Source organism: Cynoglossus semilaevis, chromosome 2 (assembly GCF_000523025.1).
Source record: "Cynoglossus semilaevis isolate Cse_v1.0 chromosome 2, Cse_v1.0, whole genome shotgun sequence".
Classification (NCBI taxonomy): Eukaryota; Metazoa; Chordata; class Actinopteri; order Pleuronectiformes; family Cynoglossidae; genus Cynoglossus; species Cynoglossus semilaevis.
In genome coordinates this window covers 4,985,468-5,006,425 of record NC_024308.1, presented here as the reverse complement: position 1 = coordinate 5,006,425, position 20,958 = coordinate 4,985,468, and the positions used below count along the sequence as shown (strand labels likewise).

General features: G+C 40.3%; 1 protein-coding gene across 1 annotated transcript in view; it reads right to left on the bottom strand.

Annotated features, from left to right (window-relative positions):
* Positions 1-20,131, bottom strand: part of nek7 (NIMA-related kinase 7) — a 61,396-nt gene extending 41,265 nt beyond the window's left edge. The window contains exon 1 of the mRNA XM_025064481.1: positions 19,608-20,131. The gene's annotated coding sequence lies outside the window, so the exon portion shown is untranslated. The remainder of the gene's footprint in view (positions 1-19,607) is intronic.
* Positions 20,132-20,958: the final 827 nt, after the last annotated feature.

Sequence of the window (20,958 nt, the reverse complement as noted above, 5' to 3'; positions counted from 1 at the left end):
GCACAGCTTCGGTCGCCAGCAACGTTCTTGTGCAACATACACAATGGTCCTCTCTTCATTTCCTTGGTTTACTTAGAATTTTAAGGAATGGTTTCCTTGTAAGTATTGAGTGTAACTGTATGACAACACCTGACACTTCCACTGTAATCACTGCATCTGAGAATATACAGTATAATGAATGTTTGTCATTGGGTGTTGTGTCATGTAAAGACATGTTTTGGCATGTAGCCTGGAGGCGGGATAATTGCATAATCTACTTAACCAACAGTTGCTAGACTTGTCAACACTCTTAAAACAGGTAGTGGCATAATGTGAAATGTTACCTGAATTGATAAATGACTCAAATTTGGCGCCAAGTATGATGATGAAATTCACACGTCAGATTACCACCAAGGTGAAAAAAAAGAACTCATGACAGATGCTCTGGGATCAATGCCAGTGCACACTAATTCATTTAATATGGCCTTAGAATAACACTGATTTACTCATAATTACTACCGGATACAGTGATGTAAAACAGCATTAGTGCGTCATCGTTTGACAATCAAGAGTTGTTTTTATAAAAATAACATACAAAAAGCAACCAGACTCTCGTGAGGCTGCACCATGATTAGCAGCCTTACAAGATTACAGTGAGAGACATTTTTATTCTGCCACCTTGGATTACCTCTTCGTAATGTCTCAAGAATTTCGAAGCCTGTGTATAAAACCAAAATTCCTCACAAGTTCCTGACAAGGAGAAAAACACACACTTCACTGTGGGACACCTTCATGTTTTTCCTTTCAGAGTAAATCACATCTTCCTCCTCATGAGTCAGACTGTCAGTTCAGTATTATTAATGGTCACATATTTTGGTCAGTGCAAAAACAAAAATGAAAAATAATACGATGTACTGGAAAAGTGACTTTAACTAAGTATCTCCCGCTGTTCTCTCCTGGCCAACAACAGTCGCTGCAGGATTATAGTCTTTAACCAAGAACCATCATTATCCTGTAAATGGACTCCAATGACAGACAAGTTATTTTTATATATAGTTTCAAATCTCAAATCTGTGAATAGATTTTTCTCTGATTCTTATTTGACAACACAAAAGTACAATAGGAAAAATTATTTTTAAACATTTTCTCTGATAATCTGTTAAATGATAACAAAGATTCTGGCTAAGGTTCATTCATTTGCAGGGTATCTGCCAATAGCTTTGGGTTTGAAAGGTGTCTCCACCAATGGCATGGCTGTTTTTGCTTCAACAAGATAGAATTGTCTACTTAAAAAAATACAGTAAGTAAAAAGAAGTGAATTACTTACAAGACACGTCCAACGACAATATTATCTCAATCACATTCTTTTCAAAGCTGTATATTAGTATTGGCTTGAAAGCCCTTGGAAAATACAGGGACAAAGTTTGGTACAAAAGCTTTGAATTTTTCCATTTTGAAAAAAAATTGTACAAGGAAAAGGTTTGTCAATTATTTAAAAAAAACAAAACAGCTGAAGCATAAAATAACAGAACCGTAAAAATATGTTTTTTCGCCTGCAGCTTTGTTTTTGTGTTTCGTCTCGAGCCAGTAGGATAATCTGGAAACATCTTTGATATGCATGGAGAACCTCACACCAGGTGAAACTAAGCCTTATTAGTCTAAGCCTGACTGAAAGGTAACTAACTGGGCGGTGTTTGGATTTTGCAGACACATGGAACTTTCCAGTTACCCTTCCCTTTCAGCCTTCCTGCCTCTTCTAATGATGCGCTGCACATCAGTATTATGTTACTTTAAATTGGGCCTGGCTCACTTTCTTCACTCACTACCCGTCTATTGTTTTTGACTGTCTTTGTGTCAAAATAACCAGGAGGCATCTGGGATGGTGGACGAGCTCCTGTCCTCACTACAGCTCACATTAACCAGATCAATTAAAGCTGCCATGTTGGATTAATGCACACCGAAAAAGAGCGCTCGTAAAACGCTGTCACCATCTAACGTGAGCCAAACTGGAGGGGTTCAACTGACACGCTGTAACCATGTCAGTGTGTGTTCGCAAAATATTTGGTTAAATACACTTTTCCATTACATTTACACCTCCTGTTTTTAATATCTTGAAAAAAGCAGAAAATAGTTGATGTTGTCCTGACCTAAGCATCGATGATGACATTTCTTACTGAAATTTCTTAATTAAAAACTCAGAACAAAAATGTATTTTAAACATTTTCCATCTGAAATACATGAATTGAAATCTGAAGTATTAGATGTTTAGAAGTTATATAGGAAATTACCTAATTTTTAATTAACAACATTATAATGAATACATAGAAGATCTTTGCACAAAACTTCACACGTTTTGAGATTTTTAAAAGTTTTTCACATCTGTGAATTGACAACCACATCTGTAGTCACATATTTTATTGATGGTCTTTGAAAAAATAAAATCAAGAAACAATCCATAATGGTTTCTCCGTAACAGACATGCTGGCTGGCAGGTATGCAGATGAACTCCAGGGAGATCTATAGTATATGTAAATGAAGGAGCCACCAAGAAGCCCATTTATCTTTCTGACTCACTGATGCTTGTTTTTCTTGAGGAAACCCAGAGGGGAGGGTTGCACCAAGACCACCAGCCACTCAGTGTAAACAAACAACATTTTTCCTCTGTAAAATCTCAGACTCCACATTTTCACAGCAGGTCCACTCACACAGGTAATTACACGATAGAAACGGCAGAACATGAAAGAAAATCAGCCAAAAAAAATTCAGCATTTTCTTTTGCTCACATTTCTTGTGCTCACCAGGGTTGTTCACCATCAGCATTTTATTCTTTTCTGAATTAGCAGGAATACACCTCGGGTCTTCACTTAATTTTTTAATCACCCTCTACTGAGGCAGTATATGTTGAACCACAATCAGACGCAGTTTGACACAAAAGTAAATAGTTGTCTGTCAAAATGTCTGCGTATGATATAGAGAATATTCCTCTCAAACTAAGTGTTTCATGTTGCGCTGCACTTGTTGTTACTTGTTGAGCCTTTAACCAATGTGCCCTACAGGAACACACATTACAGGTTCAGTTTGAAAATGTCAAGCCAGGACACTTGCTCAAAGGATGACTTTATATGAAGGAGCAGAGGTCACGTAAAATAGACTAAGAAAAGCAGGACTGAGAGAAAACAGGTGAGTGAAATAGAAGTCCGTTAGCCCTGATTCCCTTGGTGATTCAAGATTTATGGTTTGAACTGGGAACCCCAGACGTTGGTGATTTAAGAGATGGTTTGAACTGGGAACCCCAGACGTTAGCACTGGCTTTAGCACCTTTTTAATCCACTTTTTTTTTCCTCTTCTGCATAATTCATTTTAACAAAGGAAGAAAAACAAAGGGCATGAGTCATTTGGAAAAAATGGATCAAGGGAGCCTTGGATGGAGGGACGTTAGTGGAGGGAATATGCAAGGGTTCTGGAAATGAGAGGTCCAAGAGAGAAGAATGCTAAATCAGCTTCTCATTGAGGACAATGAATATGAATACACACCGAGGGGTTTCGGTGAGAGGGTGCGTGGATGGGAGACGTAGGGGGGAGGAGGGGAGTAAAAAAAAAAGTGCTAAAGAGAACAGGGAGTTTAGAAAGAAAGAGGAAAAATGTAGAGTGACACTATCCGGCCTGGGTTTAAGATGTGAGGGAATCAAAGGCACCTTCAAGAAGCTGGAAGATGACAGTAAAATTTCTTAAAGAGTGGTGTCCATGATTACAAGGAGTGAAGAAATCTTTGAGACTCGGCTCATGAAAGCCCACCCCAGGCCTCGTCTGAAATCGCTGCTCCACTAACACTGATGATACAGAGAGAGGAGCAGAGAGCGAAAGAAAGAGGGCCACTAATGATGGAAGGCTCTGGATTCTACAGAAGCTATCCAATTATTTTTAATCACTATTCAAAATCATTAGCCTAAATGTTAGCGCACTCGTGTTCATTGGACCAAGAACGTAGAGAGAGAGAGAGAGAGAGAACCACGAAGTGAAAGAGCAGCAATTAGACTTCAGCGCCACAGTCGGTCTTTGATGACTTTGAGAAAGACAGTCTCAGACGTGACGGAATAAAAACATGAAGAGGGAAAGTATTGTCTTACAATCAGAAAAAAAGACACAACCAAAGATGGAGAAAGCTTTGAAAGTGTACTTTACAAAGCCGACCAAATTACAACACGGACGCACCATTTAGGCTCCCTCTTCTTGTTTTCCTAAATCTCGATACAAAAGCGCTCGGCTAATCAGGTAACAGCTCTCTGCGAGAATGGTAACGAGTCAGACAGATGATCCAAACAGCAACAGTTATATCAAAGAGGATTTATACTTCAAAAAGGAGGACACGGGCAGATCCATGTCCAGGGGCTTCATTTTGTTGCTACATAAACCTCGTTTAATGGGAGACAATGGTGTCTATGCAAATTTCACACTGAAAGATTTGGAAACAGGATGGAAATATTGCAGGGAATTGGTATTTAAAAAATAATTTTTGTTTATTACTAAACTAATAAACACAAAGCAGTTTGATGTTCCGTGATCTTAAACAGCTTTTTAAACCATGTCATTATTTGAATGTATTGAGTCCATCTCCAGAATAAATTAAACTTAAAAATAGAAATTTGAATTTACAGCTCGGACAGACGGCGGAATGGACTCGTTGAGACTCTTAACGATAAGTTTGGTCATAAAAAGTCTCATAATTCGAAGTACAGCCCTTAAAATTTAGGACAACTCAGTCCCAATAGATGCCTAATACTGTCAATATTTGTATAAATATAAGCAATGCTAAACTTAAACTCGAGTCAACCGTGGGGTCTGTGACTGATGATTTAGGTATTTAACAATCGGGCTAAGCCTTGCAATTTATAGATACGTTTGACATGAAAAACGCACAACAATGGAAGAGTGGAAACGTGGGGTCAGTGATGGATTTTCACTGCGTTTATGTATAAATCTGTAGCATATCTTCACCTTTTCCTTCATTAAGATGGAGTACAGCAAAACGATGAGCAACAAAAAAAAAAAAAACACACCAACACAATAATACAAACACAAACCACTGAGGTCCACTGGGACGACACAAGGCCAGCGATCCATAATGGTGCTTGCCAACTATTTATAGCGCTCTTTTATATTTTTCACTTTCAGATTTTATAGGCTAATGATTATTTCACTCCAGAAGTAAATAGCACAGCACAAACACAACCAGCTTCATGTGAGGCCCACACTGATTTATTACCTCGACAATTCAAACAAACTAGCGCAGTGATTTTCTCTGGTGTGTCTACATTTTACCTACAGCAGCATCCATAACAGACATCCTCACAAGCGACTACTGATTTATAATATTTAGGTAGTAGCTGAGGAGAGACAGGCTCAGCGAGCGAGTGAAGGGTGTGACGTCCAGAACATACTTTCTGCATCTGCAAAAACCATATTCATGGATAGTTGGATGAGGATTTTGGACAAACTCCGCCGCTATAAACACCTGCACAAAGCTGTCACTCAAAGAACACAAGGACACAGAAAGAGAGCTAATGCCTGATTAGAAATATCTTCTACTTCAAGAGTTTAAGGTGTATTTCATAAGTTAGTCAAACATTTCCACAAAAATCTAAATATAGCAAAGCTGTATATACTCAATTTAAGTATGAACACTTTTTTATGCATTGTCTTAATAAGGTATCTAAAGATTTGTGTTGCACATATCCAACCTTTATGAACCACGAATCCCATCAACAGCCGTACACTCTCTACTTTCTGCATCTGCCTCTGCCTGCATACGGACACCTGCACATTTGTACTCTCTTCTGTATATGTTTTTGTTTTGCATCCTCAGTGACTGTGTTTAGTAAAGACGTCCAGCCGCTGTAAAAAGAACTTGAGCACATGCAGGTGTCGGCCACCGAGCTCCTCTGTCTGCGTCTCACCGCTCTTGTCCTCTCAACCTCCTCCCCTTTATCCTCCTCTGTGCTCTGCTGCTCCTGTGTGTTTTTGACATGAGCTGGCACGTGGCTAAAAAGCCCCGGGCCACCTCTCCGCTCAATTGTCCTAGCCTCTCCACCGCGGCACTGATGACTCTCCTGTGGTGAAGGGCTCCTTTTGTTGCCAGCCTGTTACTTCAGCAGGTGCCTTACACTAAAAGGCAGCGACCAGCCAACGAGCCTGCACCGCTTCGTTAGCAAAAAAACACTGTTTGATGTTCTCATTGCTTGGGCCCGAGACGGCAGCCGAGGAGGATGCTAATACACACTTGAAAAACAAAAAACATTCTATTCAAGCTTGTAAAAGATAAACTTCAATTTCAATGACAAAAGAAGAGTGACAGACCGCCATGGCAACAGTTGAAAAGACAGCTAGCCTCATAATACCCTTCTGTCTTTTTTCCTCACTGCCCACCTTTTATCGGGTGAAACCAATTCATACTGTCAATCACAGACAGTAAGCGGGGTATGGGGACAAATTGCAGAATGTGAGGAAAGACAAAAATCTGTGGCTGCTATGCAAACACAAAGCTGAATTTTTGAACAGTTGTGTGATCCCTCAGAAAACACCCACTGTGTGATGAAGCAGGGTGTGGAGGAGAAACCCACCAGGCGTGCAGCAGAGGGACCCTGGGGGTTTGGTGCAAACTGGCACACACTCACTAAATTTACAGCACTTTCAAATGCCATACTTCTGTCAGTAAGATATAAATTGAATGGTAATAATAACTAAAGGCACATCAGTATCAATTTAGGTTTAACCAGCACGCAGTGGGAAACAGAATTGGAATTTTGGAAAATATGAAAATGCCAAAAAAGGACCTCTTTAGATTAGAGGTGGGTGTCATTGAATAATCACCTCTTTAAATTAGAGGTGGGTGTCATTGAATAATCATATAAGGACCTCTTTTAATTAGAGGTGGGTGTCATTGAACAATCAAAGACAACAATGTAAACCACAAAACATCCATAAAAACACACTTTTTTAGGTACCTAAATATCTCATTCCAGCCCAGTGGGTGGCAGTAATGGACTAAGATTGCATACTGTACACAGGGTGCATTGGGTGATACCAGTGCACAAGAACGTTTGGTGAACAGTGCTGGAAGACAAGACATCATTGGTTTGCTTCCTGGATGGAAAGATTTTTTTTTTTTTTAACTTCCTGTTAGAAGTTTTGTTGCAAATACTTGTAATTATTTACATATTACTGTTTTGAAATTAATGGGCTATACAGTCATAGAATTAGGCGTGTTTCTGTTTTACTAGCCAATTGGTACAAGAGCAGCTCCAGAAAATCCAGTGCAGAATGAAGAGATTCATGGACCAAATATGAACTCTTTACCTGTGACTTGACCTGAACATTGACACTTCTGCTGAGTTTTAGCAATCAAAATATCAGAGGCCATTGATATTTCAGCATCAATATCAAAACACTGCATCATCATTTTTTTAAACAGTTATATCCTGCTAATTATCTGGACAAGAACCCCGAGCCATTTAAACCTTATATCCACACCCAGACGTGCAAACCACAGCATGACAAACATCACAAGGCTTCACGCTGCGATCGAAACCGGCGGCAACAACAACGTCCTTTCACAATACAAAACAGAGGATTTCACTGCACAGAACTGCAGAGAATCCAGTGCTGCGGGGGCCACCACGGACTGTGCTTGTTAGCCATGTCAGTGACCGACCAATAGATTAGCTTCATCACCCCTGGCTCTAGAATATCAGCTGTGACACTCTGGACCACGGGGACAGGACTTTGTTTGTCTGCAATGGTTGGAGGGATGCAGTGGAAAAACATAAAAAGTTTTAATTGAAAGGATAGCTTTGCATTGTACTTCGTCACAATCTCTTCTGTAGTCCAACTTCAAGATTGTGTTACCAGAAATCAACAGAGGGCATCTTTTTCCTGGCAGCAGTCGGATTCTGAAATTGCATTCCTAATTCATAAAATAGGAGATAAGGCCGCAGAGGAAGCATCTTGACATGACTCATGTCAACCTAAAATTGCATAAAGGCAAACAAACAATGATTGGAGAAACCCAAATCCCTTGTGGTAACAGAGTAAATGCATAACGTGGTTAAACAAAGTTGACCAACCTCGGTGAAGACCTGACATGTCATGTGTCATTTGCACAAAAAATAACAATGAGTGCGCACAGTCTCAAACACTGAGCGGTGCCAATGAACTCGCAAAGAAATTTTGATAGTGAGTCTTTCCGCCAAGTGTAAGATAGGGTTTCCGCGTTGTTTGGGGATGATGAGGCTTGTCGTTCGAGTTTCTCATCTATGAAACAATCATTACAAAACATCTGGTGAGTGTAGCGTTTTTTCCATCCGCACAAAAACCCAAAGTTTCTCCTTCTCCCTTTGGAGCAAACCCCCTTTCTCGGTGGGTAGATTAGGGCAGCTACCCTGCGTCAACGCTGAAGTTTGTCTAACAGGAAATGACAAGAGCAAGTTGTCCAAATCATTAGTAATGTGAGAAGAGTAGTTCCCAGGCATGTCTCATTACATACTTGAGTGCTAACGTGAGGTCTGAGGGTCTGTGTTGGGCTCTCTGGGCCTAAACCTCACCCATATACCTCTAATGTGTTCTGAAAGAAAGGGGAAAGCGGAACGCAGCCTCTCAGGATCCTTAAGATCAGTAATGGAAAGATCCAAGACCCTGGACACAAAAGAACCCCAGCTCAACCATGGCACTCAACGTTGTGGTATAAAATATATATATATATATAAAAACACACACGAGCGCAGTCTATGGATTTGCTACAATACACACAACAACGTAAACAAAACACCGACTTCAGGAAAGTCAGTGAAAACGTGAACGCGTAACATACATAAACAGTGGTCTCACGGGAACATGGCTCCCAAAATCAATCTAAGGTCTGGTTCTGGATCAGTTTTAGCTGGCTGTGGTCTCTGTGGTGGGGCTGGCTGGCTGCTGCACACTCATACAATCTAACGTCTAACAAGATCCAGATCACAACTGCTACTCAGTCATAGGTCAAACTCAGTATGGATGCTGCAGTAATGTGTGTGTGCATCCACCCATGTTGTCATCCTATTGCCATACAAAGGGATATGATGTCTTTAGATATCGAGTATTTATTGGAGGGCCATGTGGTGTGGGAGTGGTTACTGCTTCTGCCCCACAGATTGTTGGCGCAAGGGTTCAATCCCACATTTTCAATATGGAGTTGATACGTTCTCTTCGTGCATTTCATTTGCAGAGTCATGTTTATTAGAATATATAGTGATAATGAAAAAGTAACGTTGCCATGACAAACTTTTTTTTTCTATATTCTTCAGCACTAGTAGGTCAAAACTTGTCATTTCCAATCTCTAATTTTCATCTCTTCCATCAGTGCCGTCTGACTCCAGGAGAGGTTAGAATTCACATCAATATTTTCCATCAATGCAGTTGGTGTGAGGACATGTATTTTTGTAAGTAAAGTCACCTGTAGTGTTGTTTCCAGCACTCAATGCTGTTTCCATTCAATTTTACATCAATTGATTCCAGAATGTGTTCAGATTTGTAGCTAATGCTGTCGGTTAAACACATTTCCCCTTTTTTAAAGACTAAAAAAAAAAAAAAACTCAATTATAAATGTACCTTTTTTAGTCCCTCACTGAAATCCTTTGGTTTTATCACAGGTGGAAGAATCTACAAAGGCCACATTACTATTTGACAAAAGGGTTTGCCTTTTTAATTTAAGAATTTGAGAAGCAGAGAGTGTGTGATGATTAATAACAGGGGCGCAGACAGGCGTGCATTGTTCACTCCTAGACATATGGCTCTGTCTCCAACTGTAGGTGTACCTTTGAAAAAACTCTGAAGTGAGAATAAACCTGAGATAATGTGACTATAAAAAGGCAATATTTTTGGAAAGGCGGCTTCAGAAAATGAGAATCTGTTGAATTCCACCTACTATCATTTTTGGCATTTGTTTCTTTGCAGGGCACGATCAAAACATTTCAAAAATGAACATTTTTAAACAATCTTCTTGCAGAAGCGGTGTGCATGTGTGTATATCAGTGGAGTAGTTACACACACAAACGCACACGTGAGAAGTTAAATGTTTTGTTTTTTTTTTCATTCCTCAGGCACTTATCCATCTTTGCATGAGTGCATCAAGCAGCGCACCGACAGAGCCTCCCAGTATATGTTCCAGTGTGTGTAAAAAGCCGACGATCAGAGAATAACGTTACCCCTTAGGGGTCACACCTCTCTCCATTCTTGCCATCCTCCCATACTCCCCCTCTCCACTCTTTGCCCTTAGGGATTTTTTTTTTTTCAGTTCAGGGGAGATGTTAGCCCTGTTCCACCATCCCTCACATTGAGCCTGGACCCTGTCCTCTGTTCACCTGACATCTCTAACACTTCAAATCTCATCTTCATATAATAAAAGAAAAGAAATCATGTATTGAGACACAGAGCTGTCGTTACATGGAGCACTTATTTAACACTAATTTAAATCTGATGGACAATGAGAAACAATTACTTTCATGTAGAACCTTTTTCCCCTTTTATATAGAATAAAATACTGCACTTAGCAACATTATTGCTAAAATTAGATAAATATTTTATTGGTGTATAATTTCAGAACAACCGATTATAAAACAAATTCAAAATAAGTTTGCCCAAGTCTTGTGCGACAATAAAAATACAAAGCAAGAAAGTCCCTTAAAAAGTGTAGATGTACAAGATTGTTAAAATGTTAAGAAAAATAAATTTGAACTATATTGATGCCATATTTTAGGAAACGCTTGTGTTAACAGCACATCTGCTGGATTAGGAATTGCTTGTGTTAACAGCATATCTGCTGGATGTGGTTTCTCTGGGAATCAAACCCAGGACTCGCTGCTTCCGAGGCAGGTGTGCTAACCGCTACACTATCTGCTTAGTTGTCAGAAGTGGCTCTTAAGGAACAGGTAGAACCTTCAGACCAGCTAATATGTCACAGAACCCTGACACAGTCAGAAAGTGACTGAACTGTCTGTATTACTTACTACACTCCAAACCAAAATTGTCTTAGTGCTCCATTCCAGTGGTTCCAGAGTGTAGCGGTTAGCATGGCTGCCTCTGAAGCAAAGACCAGGTTGTCCTGGTTTTGATTCCCACAACACAACAGTTTCCCAAGTGTGGAATCAATAAAGTTCAACTTATTAATTTAAGTATTATTACTTAAGAACATTATAGACTTTATTTATATGAAATAATATGTCTGTGTTAGTGCACTGAAGATATGGACATGGGTCATTACAACGATGTCCATCGCACCACCTGGGGGACTTAACTTCTTATGGACACAATGTACTGTAGATTCATTAAAATTGTACTCAATAAATGATTATTCCTAAAAAATTCCAAGTTAGAAGAGTCAGGATCTAAGAGCTCCAGTCCTGTAGACCTCATCTTCTGTCTAACTCCAACTCCAACTGAGTCCTAACCACCGTCTTCCTCCTGTCAGCACAGCCACACAGACTCCATTTCCAACATCATAAAAACAATGATTTCCTTTATTTCCCGACATCCATGTCTCCGTTATCACACAACCCCGCTCTAACGTCAGAACGGTGACCACATTTTAACGTTCTCATCAAAATCCGGCTCAAACAATAATCACATATTTAAATAATTACAGGACACAGAGGAACGATTTTCCAGGAAGAGGCAGTCACGCTGTGGCACTTTCTAGACACGGGTGCAGCTTTTATGCTGAAGTCTGTAGTTTTGCTCCAACGCCACCTGGGAAATGTAAGTGTACAAAAATGAAGCCAAGATGCTCAGAGCTACAGAGAGTTTATGATTAATACAATTTCATACAGTATATGATTCATTTTTAAGAATTAAAAAAAAAAACACCAGCACCATAATTGGTCAAAAAGTTCCTCTTTTTTACTTTAAGCTTTAATTCTTTTCATTAATAAAGACTTTCTAATTGTATCTAGAATTTCTGACTAACATATTGGGATATCATGTGGCCACAGTTTCAACTAATTAAAAACCTGCCTCATTGTACAACAGCCAGAACAAATGCTGTTTAAAAAATATGGATGGACTTGTTATCCAATTGAAGCTAATTTTTTTGAAAATGAAAACAGCAGTTGCTGAAAAACAGAGGGAAAAGAGAAACTACAGGGATTGAGCTAAACCAAAGAGGTCTTCCCTGCCTCCTTCACATTAGAATATTAATATTAATGAGACTTGCTGTTTTGCCCCCTATGTTTTTTTCCCCGCAGACGGTTTGAACATGAAAAACTTTAAAAGCGCAAATTCCAGGAGTTGCGTATCACAGTTTGACCTGGAGCCACGCAGCAGACACCAACCATGACAGACTTTCTGTTCAAAGCAAGCAGGAGCTGCTTTCATCAGGGGATTCTGGTGGGTTTTTTTTTTTTTTTACAGTGTGACACCACCAGCCCGTGCCATCTGCCTTTTTTTCTAAAATCAGAACTTCAAGACATGCTCTTTTTTTTTTGCTTATACATTGTTTTTTAGGTGGGCTTCACAGCCACAGCCCAGCGACATGCAGGCGTTTTACCTCTGTGCTGCTCCGCTGACTGCTGTTTACAGCCAGCCCCCGCAGTGTGGCGCAATGTTAAAATATTCACTGTTAAACTGTCTCACCAGAACTGGTTGGGAATAAAGCCAGAACTATGCACTGCAGTGACATTCACACCACCCCTCTTTTTTTTTTTTAGATGTGAACTACACAATAGATCCTGGCTCCAGAAAATCAAAAAAAAAATCAGACCAGTCATCGGCCTCACCAGGCCACATGACCACTTCCTGAAGTCTCCAGAGGATCCCTTTATTAAGACCTTTTTTTATTCACACTTAGAGTCATTTACTTTTTTTTTCCACAAAAATATATAAATTAATACCCAGAAAATACATTTGCATGCACATCATTTGCACTTTAAAAGGCACCTCTCTGCTCTGTATCTGCGTAAGCCTCTGCTGACTCCTGAAGCCTGCCTTCAGACATCTGTAAAATATTTTATTCTCTGCCCCAACACCGCACTGGCAAAGGTCTCTCATCCTTGGCTTGGCAGGACTTCTAACGCAGCCAGCCGGCAGCGCCATACAGGCCTAACCCCTGCTGCTGCAGCTTCCTGCAGCTCTGAGGGAGTGAGGCTGACTGCCTCCCATTGACTGTGAGCCAGGCTGGGCAAGGAGGAGAAGGCTGAGGGGAGGCCCCCAGGAGAGAGGACCCCATTAGAGGAGGGCAGAGGCAAGAATGAAGGGACAGACGGAGGCTACATCCACATTACTGTGTCATGTTTTTAAAAATGCATGTATTCCGCTGCAGACCTATCTGTTGTCCACACCACATTCGAGTTTAAAAACACTGCTGGCCCAGTTTTCTGTTTGAACACCATGAAGCAGCATTTATTTTGGATGGCCAGAAACCTCTGGAAACTATGATGCAGTCATTTACCTGCATTCACTTCCTGAATGGCCCTTACATGCCACGGTTTGGCCCTGAGGCTGTTTATGAAAAGCTACATTAACACATACTTTTACTTTTACCTTCACCTCGTTGTCAGTCTTATAAGAGGGGGGAAAAAAAAGTAAAATACGGGTAAATCACTAAATGTACCTGGATAACTGGATTCTGAGATCCCTGGAAACACAGGGAAAGAATGTGACTGAAAAGACGACAGCGGGGAGAGATTGTACGAGGATAAAGCAGACCATCTGTCAAAAACGATGCCCTGATAACTTTGCTGTCTTTGCAGCCGATCCAGTGTAAAACATTAAAGCTAATTCGCCCATACTGCAGTCAACAAGCAAAAATCTTCCTTCCTCATATCATTATTTTTGAGTGCAAATTCATTCTGCTTTTGTCTCCTCTGGTGACAAATGCATTCTGTCACTCTCCCTGATGCGGTGTTTACAGTGACATGCAGCATCTTGTAATTATTGTGTGAAAGTGAATTTGTATCCAGAGGGATTTGTACTTTATGCATGTGGAAAAATCAAGAGGAAAAAAGAGGAGGGGGCATTTGGAGAGTGAGCTCCAGTGAGAACAGATGATCAGGCTGAAAATATTTGAAAATTATTTTTTTATAAACGCTTCTCCAGCTTTTGGAATTTTAAAAGATTCAAAATGTTTTATTAATTATAAATTTAAAAAAAACATAAAAACCTGTGGCAGGACAACATCAGAAATATGCTTGTCCCTTTATCTGGAACTGTCAAAATAGCGAGATGGCTGGTTTTTTTGTTTTTGTTTTTTTTTTTAACACTAAAAGGACTTCATCATGGGCACAAGGTGGCATCAAACCAGAAACTTTCTGAATGCAGGCAGCACTACGCTACTCCAGTCTACTGAATGAATGCTGTGTTACATAAGAGTGGTATAAAATGTGTGGCCGACCTCTTCATGAGGTCCCAGACAAATGTAGACTGCAGGGAGGCCAGAATGCCCACACACACACACACACACACACCTAGTCTTTGATGCCACACCTTTGTGATTGTGTTCCAGGTAAAGGAAGTTGCTAAAAAAAGCCAACACTACATCCATTCATAAGCCTAACTGTATCAACCACATCCTTACGTGTGACGCCTATTGCACATCAGATAAGACAGACTGATTTGAAGCTTTATTTAATCTGGAAACATGTAGAAACAAAAAAAAAAACTGGGTGATTTACAAGGACAAACCAGCCTGTGTAACATAATGCTTCCCAGAGGAGTTTGGGAAAACATGTAGGTTGGAAGACCGCATTCTGACACATGCAGACTTGTGTTGGTTGAGCTTAGAAGTAAAACCACATCTAGGATCAGAATTTATGAATTGCACAAGCTTTGTTGTTGCTGCTACTGCCGTGCTAGTGTTGTGAACAAACTAAAAACATGATGATGTCGAACTGATCTAGTGCAAGATAAGATCATGTTCCTGACCATCCATTTTGATCTACGGCTTCTCTCAAGACGGAAGCCATTCTGATCTACGGCTTCTCTCAAGACGGAAGAAGGAACAGTGGTTGCATTGGTAGTAGTATCCATGGGGACTTAGCCTTAGCCTTCCCAAGGCCACCCAGGGAGTTGGGAATAAGACATGGTACATTTTCCATGACACTGATTGTGGAACACAAAAAAGGAATTGGATTGGAAAGATCTGATTTGCCATGTTCATACCATCGTTAAAACAAAATCAGACATGGCAACCACTTGTCCACAAGTCCTGAAGTGTGAATGTACACACATTCACACTGCAAGTCCTGCAGTGTGAATGTACACACATTCACACTGCAGAATTGCGAGAACAAATCGTTCTGGTTATTTTTATCCCCAAATTAGGACTCACAATCAGGACTTCAAATCAACACAAACAGCCAGCTGTACATTGTTTCCATTACATTATTAAAGAACATATTTACTACAAAACATTTCTAAGGTCCTTCTTTAACCTCTCCAGTGTGCAGTAGAAAAGGGTAGGCGTTATCATACTATTCTTTACTTGTTATTTTCTCTTAAGGCTCCTGTTATTGTCATCAGAACAATGCTGTTAATGGTTATTCATTTGTTTTACTACACTCGTAAATTAAATTCATATCAGGATAATATACAACATGCTTTCAGAGCCCAGAGAGAGAAAAGGAAACAACATGAAAAATATCTGAATATATTTATTCCAATAACTGCAGCGAGGAACTGAAACAGCGGATGTTGTGTGGTCATGCCTTAAATTGACCAAGGGGCACTGTCTTCGTTTCATAAACTTTAAGAAGGGTCCTAGGTCAAGAGTTTTTGTGTTTGCATGTCTTTGTAGTCTGTTTCCCCCAGAGCGCTGCCTAACCCAATGAGGGAAGGCATCGACACCACTGTGAAACGGAGAACGTTCACGTGACACCAGGAGCCGTGAGGCATCCTCCGAGGATGTGTGAACGCCTGAAACATCACTGACCCTTCATGAGATAAAACGGAGATAGATATGAAAAATATTGACAGGCCCGCTCTGTGAGGGGGTTTGTAAGAAGCAGCTTAGACAGCTCATTCTCACTGCCAAAGACCTTGCTCTAAACCCTAACCAAACTGAGACTGGAAAAAAAGACCATTTTGAACTCTTGTGGGGAAAGAATCTGGCTGCTTTCTTTTATATTCTGCTGCTTTTTCATCATCTGATAATGTAACAGCTAATTGCAAAGCCAGAACATCACAGTTGCCTATATCCAAAGATGAGATGTGCTACCTTTGCCAGCATCGTTTCTGCACAAAGCTCGGCCAAGGCCTTTGACATCATGCAAAAGACAGTGTTTAATGTAGCTGAAGAGTCGCCTAAGGAAGCATCTTTCTTTAAATATGCTTTCAAAGATGGGAAAAAGTGAACATTTTTGTTCTTTGTGAAAACCCCAAGGGCAAGATGACTGTTAGAGTGGTCAGATGACAAATGTCTCATCTGATCTTTAATCCAGTGTCGAGGCCTGCTGCAGGGCTAGAACAGGAAGTTCACAGGATACAGCGATTTGGTGAATTCCACTGTGCTAACTCACTCCTGTGGCTGCAGCGGATTTCGCCACAACCAATGAGAAACATTTCATACTTTCACTAAATGTCATGGCGAAAAGAAATAAACAAAGCCGTGAAAACCGTAGTGACACAGATGATTTACTGTATGGATTCAGCAAATCAATACATTTTATGAAAACAATAAAAACCACTAAAAGAGCTGTGTTTATGTGGTGATTCTTTCTCAGAGGTAAAGAGCTGTGTGTTTATGTGGTGATTCTTTCTCAGACTGAATGGACGTGATATGGACACACAATTCTGAGGCTAATAGGGAAATGAAATCAGTTTGCTTTACCATTACCTTTAGGCCACATTTACTCAATTTGTGTGGCCTTTATGCAATGCCGTGTGTGTGTGTGTGTCATGTACAACAAACAGAAGTCATCCAAAAACAATAATGCCATCGGATTTGGCTGCATAATAAAGCATCACATAAAACAATATTAGACAATTCCCAACAAATCAAAATATGCAATATGTAATCATATTCCTCTGCATCAATGAATTATGCCTCTGTTCACAGCAGTTGGCATTCATTATGATTAGACACTGTGGTTCAACACTGCTGTTATAACACTAAAAAAAAAAAACTAACACTAAAACAGGACTAAATCATTAAGTCTTGCCAGAACCTGTCAAAAATAATCTACGCAAAGTAATTCAAAGCCAGATATACTGGCAGCAATCCCTCAGCACAAAGACTGGCTGACACAAACATTTGGCAGTGATTTGCTGATCATCCGGTTCATGACACATTCCTTGATATGCAGCTTCACAGAGGCAGCCGGTGTTCATCTCCATCACCTGATGAGGTTGGCGTATTCCAGCCTGTTGTCTCTGACGATGATCAAATGTGGCAACAGAAAAGTGAGTAATAATTGGGTCAACAAGGTATGTCAGTACTCCCCAACTCTCCTCTGAATCATCTCGGTGCATCGCTGCCAAATGTGTATGAAGCCTGAGATATTTGGCTGTGATAGGCAGCGACAGGAACAGGGGTGAGATAATGTTTTAGGTTTTCTGGTTGATCAAAAAACATAAGACCCCAGGTGAGCTACTAAAAAGTCAGCACTACTGCTGCACGCATCTATAGCAATAATAACAATTATAATAAAAACACCGATATTGTCAATAATCATAATAGCCCTCAACAACTTATTGTTAAATAATCGCCATGTTGTGGCTAAGGCTTTATATCTTTAGAGGTGTCTTTTAAAATGTTTTTGTACTCACACCAATTACTGTTATTTACTATTCAAATAGCAGCCTGTGATCCACTCTATGAAGAGTTAAGATTCAGGAGTGAAACTGACGCAAGTAATCCGAAACTCTCTTCTTACAGATTTCGGAACATCCACAGCCTACAGTCAAGAGATGAGCTATAAACTCCCAATGAATATCAGACAATGCACTTAGCGTATGAACAGTTGTCAACAAAGCACAATATTAACAATAATAATGTTTACATTAACAACAGTAATAATCACAATGACAGAAGACGATCCATTAAACCTCTAGCAGATCTGTTGTTTCGATCAGTTAAAAAAAAAAGAAAGACATAACGTCTCGCAATAACCACTCTGACTCACTGAAAAAAGTGAGTGAGTCACACAGGAAAAAGCTTCTCCACTAAGAAAGTGCTTAAGAAATGTATCCTTTTATTCAAGTAAACTTTCTCTCTATAAAAACAGCATTTCTCCTCCAAATGAAACCCAACTCACGGGCTGGATATTTATAACAGTTAAAAAAGCAAGCTGGAAGTATGTAATGTCAACATGCTTGACAGACATACCGCAGATGACTGCTTGCTCTGTTAGAGACAAGAATTTGCAATGTCATCGATTTATGCAAACTGAATCTTCAAACTCCTTTAAACTCTGTTTGGCTGGACCACAAGTATTACATTTACCTACTAAATCAGGTGAACAAGCCACGGATTGTAGATGGTCAGCCAAGAGGACATGAAAAGGGGGTGGGCTAAATATTGCACGGAGCTGTGCTGTTCTTTAGAGCTGTCCACCCCCAATCGTGATGTACCAAAATGCCAAAAACAATAAAATGACATAAAAATATATAACATCCTTAGATGCTTAGTAAAAGGGGGTGGGCTAAATAAAAACAATACAATGACATGAAAATATATAACATCCTTAGATGCTTAGATCCTTCAATTCTCACTGCCACCCAATGGGCTGGAATTACTCTATTACTGACAATTGCTTTTAACCAAATGGTTAAAAAAAAGTTTCAATATTTCTTCTAACTTTTTAAGAAATTCCTGATGACTTGACATGTAACTTTGTGTTTACTTATTAGCTTGTAGGTGCTCAGTTAAACTTAAATGAGAGGTCTGCATTACATACTTATGGTTAGGGTTAGTTTTCGAACTCCTGAATACTTTACCTTTAATGTAGCTACTGTAGATGCAGGCTGTTACAGCTATGGAGTGTTGGGGACACGCGCACACACACACACGCGCAAACGTGACTTTAAGGCAAAGACAAACACACAAAAACTAACGCGCAAACGTGACTTTATGGCAAAGACAAACACAAAAAAAACTAACAGTGAGCCCAAGTAAACTATGAGGCAAAATATGACGAGACGAAATTAACTTTGGGATCAAAACAAACTAACGCGTTAGCAAATTAACTATTACATCACAACAAATCAAACTCTCGTGTGTCGTCAACGCGTAGCTACTGATTTGTTTCCACTACATGGCCATATTTTCGGCTTTGAAATATGTAAATAATACAAAACTGCGGTGGAAAAACATTTCGCATAGTGTTATACGGCCGTTAAATGACCGTTACTAACTTTCAGGGACAAAGTGTTACACTGTCATTTCAGTGGTAGTGAAAGTTAACAGTCCGGCATGCTAGTCAGCTAACACGCTAAGCTAGTTAGCCAACTTGGCAGAAACTTTTTTTAAAAGTGAGCTCCGTACTCCTGACAAAACAACAACTGTCCAAGACGGCAGCGGAGGACCGGGCTCACAGCAGAGACACGAGCTTCAGCAGCAGCTTTAGTTTTCTGTGGCTCATCATCATGGGCTTCAGTGCGTGATTTCTTACCAGGAAGTGTGACTCTGTTGCTTAGCTATTCCTCCTTCACGCTGACAGTTTCTGCGGATGGTTATGGCGCTCGTCTTTGTTTTGACTTTCCCTTTTCCTCGTACAAGGTCGCTGCAGACACTCCTCACGGCGGGGCCTCTCTGTCCTGCGTGGCACCGCTGTGTCTGATCGCTCCAAACTTTTTTAGCGGACACAGAGAGTCTGTTCTGTGGAAGCAGCCGTGATGTGGACGTGTGTTCAGACAGTGTCTCTCTCCACTAGGCCTCCCCCCAGTCATCACCACACTCCTGACCCGTGTGCCAGTAATGTAAACAAGGCAGCATTCCCGGAGCGCAGAGGAGGGGCTAGTGTCAAAGAGTGGAGGGAAGCTGTCAAATACCGCGAGATTCTGCATACTGTGTCAAAACAGTTTTATATTTTTATTTTAGTGACTATTAAATGTACAAAGTACCCAAATTAGACGAGTTTGACAAGTTTCTGTAGAGTGTAACAAGTTTTGACCATCTGACAAAAAAAAAAAACATCAAGTCGTGCAGTTATAAGAAAGTCTTGGCACAGGTAGCTCAACGATGACGTCACAGTTTGAGTATACCTTGTCCAGCCGTCGCAATGGTGGGCTGGTCAGCGGCTCAAATCTTGCTCAGTGGTTTGTCTCGTAATCCACAGTGTGCATTTGTAATGACCAGTGGACAATCATCAATCATCTACTTTAAATTTATTTCTTAATTTTGTTCATTTTTGTTTAATTTAGCCAGGATTACAATACTCTGTGTTACAGGGGGATTTGAATGTATTTCAGCTCCCAGATTCTAAAATTATACATAAAAATGTTTCACTGTCACTGTTAAAAATAATTAGTTACATTTCTTAAAAGTTAAGTTGCACTTTTAGCAGCAGTTAACGTCACTCTAATTCTTTTCTACTGGTGTTGTTGCCACTGTGAATTCGATCTCGGGTGATTCTGGTTGATACAGCAAACAGGGGATTTTTGTTTTTGTGGTGTTGCAAGTAGCTGTCCTGCATCTTATCAGTCAAAACATTGACACCAGAAGGGTGACGCTTGTTCACCACAGCAAAGTAAACATGTCAAAAAAACTGTAAGATTTAGCAGATTTTTGAAATGTTTCGGAACATGCAAGGTTTGCAACAGGTGCAGCTGTCGCAGCATCAGCAGCTGAGTGGTTGTGGTGTCAGCACTTGACACCGACAGCCACCTCTCTGTCATATTGGCCTGGAGACAGCACACAGACTCAGGTGGGGAAAGATTCCCAATAAACTGAAAAGGCCATTTGTTGCTGTCAATGCTGTGATGACAGCCACTGAGTCCCAGCATGGATTTGTCCTGATGACC